Raw genomic sequence first — 13,545 nt, 5'->3', positions numbered from 1 at the left:
TGTTTGGCCAGTGCTAAACTTGCCATAAATCAATTTACACTGAACAATCCCTAATGGTGATATCTCTTAAATTGGGAAACATAATTAAACCCAATATCTCCAAACTTTTTTCCTGTTGTAAAAACCACTATAAAATCGCCCATAATAAAAACGCGGCATCAGCCATGTAAAAGATTAGTAAGACCAGAGGCTAAAACCTGGAAACTCCAGATAAAAACCCATATTAAAACTAGGCTAAAACCGTGGAATAAATATGGTGCGATAAAATACAGAAAAAGCTCAAGAATCAGTGCAATTTTACATTTTATAAATAATAATGTAACTCTTCTCCCATATTGAGACCATTAGGAATTTTGGTATCGAGTACCAGTATATAGTGAGAATCTAACTGTCTAAGCTTTTTCTCCCTGTTGCCACCCCTCAATGATCTAGGCACTGAATCTATTACAAAATAACTAAGTTCTTTCAAGTCATTATTGTGTACATGTTTGAAGTTCCTAGTCACGGGTAACTGGGAACAGAGTTCACTATTGCTCTCAAATGTTGCAGTATGCGATCAAATACTTGAAGTTTGGAACTACCCACGTATCTGAGCTTACGTGAACACTCTAATACATAAACTGCAAACTCAGTACTGCATGAAAGCAATTTAGTAATTTTCATAGGGTTAGGGTCAAATGCTGTTGTTACTTTATTGGTATTCTTCCCAAACTTACACGCTCTGCATGAGCTACATTTAAAGAAACCCACTCTATTTGAAAGCCAGTTAGAAGTACTAGCAACCTCAGGACTTCTCTTTACCAGTGTGTCCCTCATGGAGGGAGCACACCTGAAAGTAATCATAGGTAATTCTGGCACCAATTGTGACATAGTCAGATCTGTTTTTACAGTGGGCCAGTTTTTGTATATGGTCTTCCTAAGTTGTTTTTCTTGCTTATTATAAGATGTAATGAGTCTCACCGTATCATCTTGTTTTGGTTGGTCTCTGATTTTAATACTAAAAGTGTCTGTACTTATAGGGCTAGCTGTATTTGTTTCATTAGTTAGATTGTTTACTTTAGTCATGGCCATATTCAAATCTCTCTCCTTATACCCACGAATCTTAAATCTCTGGAACGCCTCATATTGACAATTCTTAAGATCCTCCTCTGAGTTACGAATGCGTTTTATCCTTACAAACTCCCCATAGGGGATACTTTTTATTAGGTGCTTGGGGTGGGAGCTGCTGGCATGAAGCACTGCATTGCCTGCAGTGCTTTTTCTATGTAGTTTGGTGTGAATAGCATTGTGTTCGATGTAAATCTCAACATCTAGAAATTGTACTCTTTCTGTATTTGCCTCAGCTGTGAAACTTAAATTGAGATCATTATTATTGATTACTTTGACAAATTCATAAGCAGATTCAATAGATCCCTCCCAAATGACACACACGTCATCTATAAAACGCCACCACTGCCTGACGTGCTTCAAACAGAACTTTGTGGGTGCTTCTGCGGACGTGCTCCTCCCACCAGCCAATGTGAAGACACGCATAGCTGGGAAAAAAGCACACCCCCATCGCCACGCAGCGGCTGATGCACTTCTTTGTTAAAGATAAAATAATTATTATTCAGGCATAAGTTGATCAAACTCAAAAGCATTTCACTGTGCTGATAATATTTGACGTTACGTTTTGACAAGAAGTGTCTGATTGCTGCTATTCCATCCACATGTTGTATGCTTGTATAGAGTGAACTTATGTCCATAACTAATAAGACATATTCTTGTTTCCACTCTATTGTCTGTATTTTGGATAAAAAGTGTCCAGTGTCTCTTATATAGGATGGTAACGTCTCTACATATTCATGAAGGAAAAAATCAACGTATTTGGACATGGGTTCCAATAGTCCTCTTTGTGCCGATATTATGGGCCTCCCCGGTACTGAAGTTATATTTTTGTGCACCTTAGGGATAAAATATAGCACTGGTGTAGTAGGGTAATCATTTTTTAAAAAGCCTTATTCATTTTTACTGATGCGTCCCATTCTTTTCCATTGGGACAGTTCTTTAAAAATGGATTCCTTGATGTGTTTGAGATCACTGAATGCAGCCTTTCTATAGCACTCTGGATCGCCTAGGTGTCTTTCTGCTTCCTGCATGTACAAGTCACGAGGCCAGTGTACTATGTTTCCCCCTTTATCAGATTTGTTAATGATAATGTTGCCATTATTTTGTAATTTGTGCATTAGTGAAGAGTATTGTTTTTCTTTGTATTTGCGTTGTTTTCTTTTTGTAACACAGTTCTGTTGAGTTGTTTTAAATCTTCCACAACGCAATCACTGAAGATGTCGATTGCATCTTTTGTCATCATAGGTATAAATGCTGACGATGGTCGAAAGGGGGTTAAATTACTGTAGTTATATTGCATTCCTAAGTCAGACAGATCTTGTTGGATAGAGTTTGTAGTGATTTCATCTTCTTGTGCCAGTGCTTGCATGGATCTAAGTAAAGGAATGTCAGAAACCTGTAGATGTTCATCCATTGTTACAGTGGATTTGCTAGTATTCACCAATTGATTGACTTTGTTTAGTTTGAAATGTTTCAGGAGCTTCAGTTTACAAATACATTTAAATACATCTACCCGCGATTGGGGGTATTTGAAGTTGTTGCCTGGATAGAATGAGAGGCCTAAGGATAGGAGCTGGAGTTCTGCAATGGTGAGTTCGACATTGGAAAGATTGATCACTGTTTTGTCAGACATTTTTGATTCAATTACTGTTGGGACCATTTCTTGCCCCTGACTCCTCTGCCTCTGCCTTTGGGTTTTTCACCTTTGTTTTCTGCGCATGTTGTTGCGTCGCCGTTTTTCCTCGTCGGATTGTACGAGCGAAGTGTTTGACGGCGATCTTCTATGAGAAACCCCAATTCTTCTGATGGTGTGTAGTCAGTGGGTAATTTTAACAGTTGATTGTTGGACATACTATCATCCGATTCATAATTACTACTAAGCGAACTGGCCTCTGAGCTGGATGGATCAATATTGGCATGGACTGTGATATTACTTGCTGATGTTTTTGGGGCTAAATCTTGTCTTTTGGAATTGTCAAATTTCTTCGAAAATGTAAATACTCGCCCCGTCTCGTAATCGTTTTTGTCACGAGCAAACTTCCATATTTTTTGCGTTTTGATGGTTTCCTCGTGCTTTTTTAATCTTATGTCAATATCTTCACAGCCTTTTTTAATCAACTCCTTTTGGTCGTGAGCATCCAGTATTGCGTTTAATTTGTCCATTTCCTTGACTATTTCTTGTCTGTCGATTTCCACATATTTGATTAAAATCGACACCATGTTCATAGACGCTTCTAAGTTGTTATTGGCCCATTCTTTTAACATTAACGGATTAGGTTTTTCAAACGATGGTGCGATTAGTACTCTGAGACCACGAGGTACTCGGCCCACTTCTTTGTACTTTTCTAGGCTCTTCTTCACCCACCATTTTGTTAGTTCTGTCCTAAGCATTTTCTCCACATTTTTTAACATGCTCTTGACATCATTAGTTACACTTGTTACGGTATTATGCCCGTTTTGCACTGTGTTCGCTCCCGGTAGGTTTAAAAATAAAGCATCTGCTACGGCTTCTCTAGCCCGTAGCGTGTCTGCTGATGTTGACATCTTCTTTTCTGCTGTTTTGGACCAGTGATTTCCGCAATATGCGCACTAATTTATTGCAATGAATTCCTTTTGTTTAGGCGCCACTTCTTTTTGACACTATCCCAAACACCCTCTTTTATTCTGCTACTGTTTACGAGGTAGAGAAACCACGGCTTACCCGTACGGAGATCAAACAGCTCGTCGGCGTCCTCCGACTTCCTCCAAGTTGTTGATCGTTCCGCGGACTCGCTTGAGCGTTTCTCGTCTCCTCTGGCTTCCGTAGCTGGAGGCTGGCTCGGCGAATACTCCTTCCGGGTTTTCCACTGTATCGCCACTGCGATGTCGGCCGCGTACTGACCAGCCTCTTACGATGGGAGGGTCCTTTTAGATGAAGACAGCTGAACTTCACCAAAATGAATTTAGAATTTCACAGTCCTGTTCTGCCCGGGATCCCCCAACAAAAACGGACCACAGCGTGTTGTAAGTTGATTTCGTGCGGTTTTATTGCATTGGTATTAGCAGTATTGTTGACAGCAAGTGCCCAGCATGACGCGTTTCGACAGCCGAATGCTGTCTTGCTCACATGACGTGCTAAGGGCCAATCAGCAATGAATAGTGGTTCAAACATAGAAAAAAACGGGTGCGATTTGCCTGCCTATATTGAAAGCCTGAAGCTAGAAGAAATACTCTCTTCATATGAATTCATACAATATTAAAGTCACAATAATACCAGGCTCTGTTACATGAATGAAAAATAAAATAAAATACTCTTCAAGTATATATACCATGTTTCCACAGGTAGCAGTTTTTGACCTGCCTATATCTTTGGCGTCATTTAATGAAATGTAACAAAATGTACCCCAAAAAAAGTGTCCCAGTGATTCTTGTTGTGCATTTAAAGTTTTGGGATGATCCATCAAGCGGGGGCTAAGAAAAAGGGGGGGTTAATCAAGTGTTTTTCCAATGTTAATTTCCATAGAGAATTTTGAAGATGACTACAGCCCGAACTGCTGGATGGAATTACACCAAACATTGGCAAAAACTAGCTCTTGGTCCAGAATGAGTTTTATTATTATATGGTGTAAATCCATTCAGTAGTTTTTGAGCTATTAAAAAAATTCCAAATTTGTATGAATAGGCACCCGGATCCTCAGAGGATCTGACAGTTCCCATGCTGAAATCTGATTAGCTGCCAACACTTCAACAAGAAAGTGTTGGTAGCCATCTTGGGACTCAGCTTCAGCCGTGTCCCATAAAAAACGTTTAAAAAAAAGAAAAGGGGGCAGGGTATGAATACCCTGTCTCCCTCTAACTGCTTTCCTGGGGTCCCCCTATGGCCCCATCAGGGCCAAAAAGCACTTAATAAAAAGAAAATTTGCTGCGGAAACATGAGGGAGCCGCAAATCTGTGGCAACATCTTTTAAAAAAAGAAGCGAGGTGCCAGGGCTTATTTTGATTAGGGCTCCTGTGTGGGCCAGGTCCCGGGGGCATTTTGTTTAAAAAGGAGGGAGGCACATGGGCCCCCTTCATAATGCTCTTTGAGCCCTGGGGACCACCATTTCCCTGGGTGCTTTATGTAAATGTTGGAGGGTGCCGCTCTGAGCCCCTCGATGGGCAGATTTAAGACCTGAGGACTACCACCTCCCTGGGGCTTTATGTTTATAAATGAATGGGGCTACGCGGACACCCCCAGGGGCTGTTTGAAGCCCTGGGTACAACGACTTCCCTGGGGCTTACATTATGAAGGCCCAGCCCCCTTTGTCCACCACTGTGCAAATGAGCCTCCTAGTACACTACTTGCTGGGGAATAAAGTCCCCTAATATGCTGAGGGTCCTTGGGGGCCAAGAGCCTCTCCCGTTAACATCAGTAAGTCTCACATAGTTGAAGTACTAAGAGCTCGTCAAAGGCCCGCCCCATTTCTCCACCACTTTGCAGACTTGCCCTCTGGATCACTACTTGTTGGAGGATGAAACATTGGTATAATGTGTCAGAAGTGTACGCCTCCCCACCAGAGGTTTTATGAGGAGAAATATCTTTATTTATCCTCATTGTTTCCTCTTTCTAAGTGTGCTGTATTCTGCATCACACTTAGAAAGAGGAAAATGCCTCTGAAGATTGTTTTTGTGCGTGAAGATGCCCCTTCCTGCACAAGAACAATGCTGGCTACAATTCAGGCACCCTTGCATCATGGTGCCTGCATTGCGCTAGCTGTCCATTATGCAGCAGTTCTGGCATAGAGCAGGAATGGGCCGCATAATATTAACTATGATGCATTCCTGCCTGTTCCCTTTCATGCAGCGCAGAGCAGCAAGGTGGCTTGCCGCATGACGTGAAATATGCGGCTAAATTACCTTTTGGCTTTGATTATAGTTTGCTTGAACTACTCCTTTAGGAACCAATGTTCATGCACTAGCCTAAGCCAACCAGACTGGCATCAACTTTCGCCTCAGTGTGCTGAAAAGGGTCGAAGTAGGCTATGTCATTTGTTTTGGCACTGTGGGATCTAATTGTTTTGAATATAGATTGGCAGTGTTGTGACAAGCGGTATCACGTGACTTTCTTGAGGAGGACTTGCAAGGGTACACTGATACTGCACACAATACATTCAGGACTTATAAGTGGCCATAAGTAAAAAGCCCCAAGAAACAAAATCATATCAAGAGCAAATGCTGTAGAACTTGAGTGGAAAAGTCACACTTGCCTTTATCTACTGTTCAGTTCATCTCATGACCGGTGCTGAATCATGTTTCCCCTTTATTTTCCAAAGACAAGAATGTCTGACTCTTCAGTGCAATTAGTCTGTTGGGCATGTATCTGATGATTTTCTCTATCTCTTCCTAGAAAACCTTGCTGCATAGAAAACACCATGGCTGAGAGGCTTTTACTCAGTGCCTAATTTGTAACATAATAAGTGCTGGTGGCAATAGTTTTTTGCACAAGCCTGCAGCTGGAGCTGATGAATGCCAGGATTGCCAAATACCAAGGCTGCATACTCTGGATTTCACTGCACTCCTCTCTCTTCCCCACCGCATTCGTTATTTCACACTGCAAGTTCTTTTTTATCCTTGCTTTCTCCTTTTGTCACTGTTTTTCCATCTTTCACGCTCTCCATCCCCCATTGCACGTTTTTAGGTCTCGCCTACGCAGCGCGCATGTGTTGCATAGGAGACCTTTAGCCGTCGTGCAGCTCTTTTTCAAAGCACATAGTCGTGCTTGTGGCGGCATACGCATAGCGCGCATCACTCATGGGCTAATTAACTAGTGCTTGTTTCACCTTTGAAAAGCCTCTCCTCGCTCCCGCAAGCACGAGTGCTTACCCTTCCCCACCAAACCTCACCTCCCTCTCTCTCCTGCGCGTTCTGTTCGTGTTCTTCCTTTGAAGTCTTCGTTCCTCTCGGACCCCTCCTTTAAATTGACCCTCGATTGCAGCGGAGCACACACCGAGACCGGGCAGTTTTTTAGCCTATATCCCCCGGCCTGCTTTCCATTGTTAGCTTGAGCATTTCAAGTATTGCTTGCTTAAAACAATTTCTTTGAATACATTAATGTGCAGCAGCACGTACCGCCACTCTAGCTGCCGCACTTGTGTTTCGGTGCTTGTTCGTCTTAGATTCAGATGGCCCTGCTCCCGGGGTTATCTTTACAGCACGCTTCGTGCCAGGCATGTTTTCTGTTGTTTGCCCGAACTCGGAGACATTTCCCTATCCGCTTTTTTAATTTACAAAAACATCTGCCAAAAAGCAGACTACTGCATAAGGAAAGGCAGAAATATCAGAAACTATAGAGGGGTCCTCATGTGCCCTCGCAGCCGGCAGACCATGGGAAGAAGGTCGTGCATCTTGTGATTCTGGGCAAACCACCATAAATAAAAAATGTATCTGTTTGTCTGTAATGCCACAAAAAAAAGACTGTACGTGCAAGCATTCACAAACACAGTGCAAACTCAGTAACTCTGGAGCCCTGATATACACGACGAAAGCCCTTTTACAATTACCATATTATTCTGCCCTTCCCGCCTGCCCCTCCCTTGCAATACCTGAAGTGCTGAGGCAGTGGCTTCACCAAGTTCCTTCCACGCTCTTCATCGAGGATAATTCAAGCAAATGTGTACTTTGTGCATAAGTGGCGCCCCTGGTGCTTCAGCTCCTAATTGGCCACTCGAGTCTGGCCCTCCGCCACACCTCCTGGTGCTGCCACCTGGTGGTGCGTGCGCTCCTTTCATCCCCTGCCTTTTCTTCCGCTCTCGTGCGCTCAAGGTCAGGAGCTCCAAGTGTCATTCATAATAGATGCGGGGAGCTCTTTATTCCATTCCTTTCTAACTCCATCTCCGCTCCTGCCGCTGCTACCACACACCCGCATGTAAAGACCACCCACTAGCTCGGTGCTTGGCTTACCACTTTTAGAAAGCTATGAGCCGGCCTCTAGTGGTGGCGGTTGGCACGTGTCCCTTAGTTGGCAGAAATTATAGGGGCATGTGTCTTCCATTAGGCCCACCTTCTCTTCCACTGTGGCATGAGTTCCACGCTGCCTCTGTCCCCGTTGGACCGGCCACTGTCTCCTCTCCCACTGTTGCTCGCTCCGCAGTGGTCGAGACCCTGTATGTGATTCCCTTTCAGCTGGTATCAGGCACCTCCTTTGCCAGGGCTACAGACATGGGTGTGAGTGACCCCGCCCCAATGCAATGTGAGAAGGGTAACTTATAAATCACACAGCACTTGCTCAGTGTGTCGGCGTGAAGCTTGCATAGACATTATGGGTCCTGTACATATTCTTCATCAGGAACACCTCCTGCCTCCCGGTGAAGAGGCCAGCTCCAGCCTGTCACGGCAGCATCAGGAGCCTCCACCAGCTTTTATCCTTCATGGCCTCTTATGGTTTGCCAAGCTAAGCCCTCGCCACTGACTCGTTGGTTATAAGTATTAATAGCTATATGACAAACTCAACCTTTCATCCATCCAAGAGTTAACAAGCATTGGCATAGCCAATAGGTCTCGCCTTTGGGACCTTATAAGTGTTTAGCCATGCAACAGTTAATGTTGTTGCAGTAAGGATATTGTGCTGCATAATTAAATACTTATAAGGTCTCAAAGGCGAGACCTATTGGCTATGCCAATGCTTGTTCTCTCTCTTGCTCTGGATCGAAGTCTGATGAGGAAAATAAGTGCCGGGACCCACATATGAGTGCCAGTGGGCCTCACCTGCAACCGCCAGCAAAAATGAAGCACTTCTTTCATCTGAAAGACCCCATTACGTGGCTTATGTTGTGATATAGGTGGATGACTCTCCAAGCTTCATCTGATTCTAACCTTTGGTAAGATCTAGCTCATTGAAAAACCGAGCACTACTTAATTGATGAATCTCATCCTGGTTGTCATTGGTGGCTGGCATGTACCGAGGGTGGGTGGGACACAACAAAAAAATAAAAAATAAACTTACCTTCCTTTCTTTGCCTAGCAATGTCCTCCTTCCTCCAGCATATTCTGTAAGCCAGGAAGAAGGAAACTGCACTATCCAATCCTGGCACTGCTTTCACAGCATGAAAGCAGCACCAGGATTGGATAGAGCAGCCTCTCTCAGTGCTCCTAAGAGCACTGGAGGCCTGCACTTTCTCTAACCCAGGTGTCTAAGACAGTTGATTTAGTGAACTTTTAAATGCGCATGTCTCGCTGGCTTGCCCTAGACGACCAGCCAAGGAGACGTGCATATTTTAAAGCACCTGGCTCTCTGCTGCTGCCACACGGCAGCGCTGGCGTCCCCCTTGTCCTGCTACTAAGGGGCTAATTACAATGTCGGTCGGAAAGCCTCTGACCGGCAGTCGGATTCTCCTAGACCGTGTCGGAACCCATCCGCCCGACTCGGTTGGAAATAATTCCGTCCCACCGATTACGATGCTTGTGGTCCAAAGGGGAACCATTCGGTCATTCTGAATCAATTCCGACCAGCACTAGGAGAATCTGAGTCGGTCGGAGCTGATTCATACAGCTCTCTCAACAGCGTTTTCCGAACGACCAATTGCGATGTCGGATTCTGACAGCCTTCCCGACTCGGTCTGTCCGACACAAAAAGGTTGCCAGAAACTGATTTTGGGGGCCCCTAGCAGGCCCCCTTCATCCTGAGGCCTCCAGTTGAGGGCCATGGGGGTACTTAAGGGCCCCCGCCCATGCAATACCCTTCACTGTGAGTCAGGCACCATGTGGTGCCTGCGACAGGGTGCAAGGCTTTCCGCAGACACCCATTTTCCCCATAGGAGCCTGTGTTGTTGGTGGGAACACAGGTTACCATTGAAGTTAATGGGGGTCCTTCCGAACGGTGTTCAGGAGCATCATAATCAGTCGGGAGGAACCGCCCACTGCGAGTCGGTTGGTCTCGATTCCGAGTTGGTGTCTAGAGGAGGACATTCCGACTGACATCGTGATCAGCCCCTTAGTTCAGGGTGGGTTGCTGAAAAATAAAACGGTAATGACATTTTTTTATTACTGTTTCATTTTTCAGCTCTGGGGCTTGTGGGGCGACAATCCTCCGCTCAAGTGGAGGAGCTGCTCTTGCGTGGATGTGTGCTTTCCCGTTGCACGTCAAGTTTCAACTGTGTATGTTCACACATATGTAGATCTGTTGGTCCAGACTGTCTTTTGAGCACCCAACCTAGCACGATGTGCAAAACCCTAACAGTGGACCTCTCCATGGAGTATGTGATATCCTGCTCCGGAAGTTTAGGATTTCAGACTTGCTTTGGAATGTTGAATGGGATGAGGCTAAAAAGTTGGGCCATTGGCTTCACGAATTCATGAATGTGTAATTACAACTGGGTCTCAGTTTGCCAATGTCTATGAACAATTTGGGAAATAGCTCCCCTACTTTCTTTTTTGCTAAAAATGTGACACGCTCAATGAGCAGACAGAGTACCTACAGCAGACCCAATTTCATAGCAGAATGGAAGCTCAACAAACAGCCTGCACCAGAAGCAACTTTGCGAAATATACGTTGAATGCTGCATTATGGTCTCATGCATCAGGATAGGATCTTTGCAGGACAGGGATATCATATTTTGGACAGCAATAAAACATTGTCTTAGTTGGCTGTACTTGAGGATCTTGGTGCAGTCAGGCTAATTCAACACCTGTGATAAAAATTGATGGACAACCAGTGTCTACTTGGCATAAGACTTTTACATCATCACTATCAATGCAATGTGCTTCCTCAGTGAGGTGATTATCATCATCGTCATCATCAGACTGAAGGCTGGCAATCACTGAGAAACCATTCTTTGTAATGGACACAACGCACACCAATGACCAAGAACTTAGCTATATATTTCTCAACCTGGACATGTGTTTTGACTAGCTGGATTTTTGACAAGACACACTTTGCAGAGAAAGATGAAAACTTCAGAAGTACTCTTTTGGTTACCAATGCTGAACCTTCTCTTAAATTGACTTAATGTTTGGCATTCAGCAGCTTGTGGGAGTCTGTAGCAACAGCACTGATATGTTTAAATAGTGGAGCATTCTGCAGGCCTGCCAACTTGAAATCATTTTTTACCTTGTAAGAGGAGGCAGGGCCACAGAGGAGCGAGGTCTGAAAATGGGAATGCGGCTCTCATGCCACCACAGCCTCAGCTTTTATGGAGGGAAACAGGAGTATGTGAGCTTCAAGAGCGGGTGGGCACCCCTTCTTGCAAAAACACAAAAGGTTACTGAAGTTGACTGCTGTATGTGACCTTGTTGTGTAGTTCCTAGGCATCTCCCAGGACCTGCGCATTTTGGATGACCTAAACTGAGGACTTGGTGTTCCAACAGCTTCCGGACACCCCAAAGGATATGTCAGCCGTTAGAACAGCTATCTCTACAGTGCCACTACTACCCCCCTTTATTCTACAGTGATGTAGGTAGTCTCTGGTAACCACTGAACATGACAACCCTAATTCCTCAGGGATCATGGAAAACAGTACAGTACGTTTCGCTCAGACACTCGTTCTTGCTTACTCTCAGAAATACACAGATTAGCAATTAGGACGTTTCAATAAGTATTTATTGGTCCAGCGACAATCTGGTTTAAAACATATGTGCTGCAACAATCAGGATACAGAAGCATAAAAAAGAGATGGCTAGTACCAATATAGTAAATAGTAGAAACATTTCTACAATAGTGCTATATGATGAAGTTAAGCAGTTCAGATGAAAACAGTAGCACTTCCATATTCCTAAAATGCGTACCCTAAGTAATTTCCCTAAATGTACCTAGCCTAGATCTGCATGTGTAGCATGAATATGCATGTAGCAATGTGTATCTGTAGCCAAGAAACCCCAGGGAAGAACTACCCCCCTCGCCTGATGGTTTAGAACGAAGGACCCCTTTCAGATCGCTGTGTGTCAAAGATTCAGCATGCAGGACCCCGTGTCAGCTTGGAAGGAATTCTCTTCTAATTTGTAGTGGGGAGTGAGGGTCTTTTATACTAAAAATACTAATACCAAAAATGATTGCGATTACTACCTACATAGTATTTTGCGAGTCCTTAATAGCAATTCTCTAAAAATCGCTATTAAGGACTCGCAAACTGCTACAATGATACATCTGCCCCCGAATTACTTGTGGTGGACTGCCATCCAGTCCAAGTAATAATTTATTTCTTAAAGCTACCCATGACCCAAAGTTCAAGAACTGCTTGTGAAAATGGGAAATGGCAAATATTTTCTACCCTAAATTTATGTGTAGCATACAGTAGCGGCTGCTATCGAATGGGGGTGGTGGGCAGGGGATGGTGGGGGTTAATTAACAAAAAAAACACTTACCTTGAAACGACTGGCCAGCCACTGCCTCCCCTGGGTCCTCTTCCTTTCTGCAATTCTGCCAGCAGCATGAAGCACCCAGCACACAGGTTCTCCTGAGACAATCACAACGCTGCAATGCAGCGTTGCGATTGGTCTGAGCGCCGTGGATCGGCACTCAGACTGGAAGAGGGAGCCTGTGCATGTTCCTCGCAAGGCTGTGTAATGCAGCCTCGGGTGTAACATGCAAAGTGTGCATGAATTGTTCGGTCAGAGCAAGAGGGCCGCCCAAACAGTTGATGCGCACTTTGGGAGTGCAAACCACTCTTACCCTGCTCTGGTCGCCCTCCCCCCCCCCACACTGCACACAGGCCATTGACTGCATGCAATAGGAAAAATAAAATGATAATAACAATACCCTATCATTTTTTTATTTTTCCTTTTTGCGCAGTAGGGCAACGCTCCTCCGCCTTATCTGAGGAGCCGCCACTGGAAGCATATCTCCTGATGCAAATAAGTCTTAATTGCAAACATCTCACTGCATTTCTCATTCCTGATGTTGCCTTTTTCTTCTTGTGCATACCTTTTAGTTTGGCATCTTTCACTTACATTTTTCAGAGATTCATGCACATTTTATTTGCCCACATATGAAGAGTGAGAAAGAAAAGAGACACAATTGATGGACGGAATGCATAACAAATCAAAACATTCACCCCCAGTCAAAAGATCTGGGTTAAATCCCTCATTCTTTTGTTCACCATGTCACCCCAGTTTGGACCTGGCCATATGCAAATCAGTCTTGACCCTGTGCCACATGGGAACAGTTCAGCCCGAACTGCCAAGCCAGGTCCTCCCTGGACTGTAAACAAGCATCCTAGGACCGGTTTCGGGGTTTCACCCCTCTTCAGCCAGGATAGCTTGATTCCAGTGGCATGGAGAGCACGGGGCCCACGTCTGGGCATACCCGTCCCATTCAGGGTGACAAATGCAAAAACAACAGTTGATGGACAGAATGCAGAACAATGTCATACATTCACCCCAGTACAGAGATCTGGGCCTAAATCCATCGTTTTTTTTGCTCACCATGCCATTCCAGTTTAAACCCAGCCATATGAAAATCAGTCTTGACCCTGTGCCTCATGGGAACAG

The 13,545-nt window shown here is 44.4% G+C and overlaps 1 protein-coding gene across 1 annotated transcript in view; it reads left to right on the top strand.

Annotated features, from left to right (window-relative positions):
- The window catches only part of LOC146833305 (uncharacterized), a 328,801-nt gene that overhangs the window by 60,614 nt on the left and 254,642 nt on the right, over positions 1-13,545 (top strand). The gene's annotated exons all lie outside the window — the stretch shown is intronic.

The sequence above is a fragment of the Triturus cristatus genome, chromosome 4_2 (assembly GCF_964204655.1).
Source record: "Triturus cristatus chromosome 4_2, aTriCri1.1, whole genome shotgun sequence".
NCBI lineage: Eukaryota > Metazoa > Chordata > Amphibia > Caudata > Salamandridae > Triturus > Triturus cristatus.
This window is presented reverse-complemented; position numbering and strand designations above follow the sequence as displayed.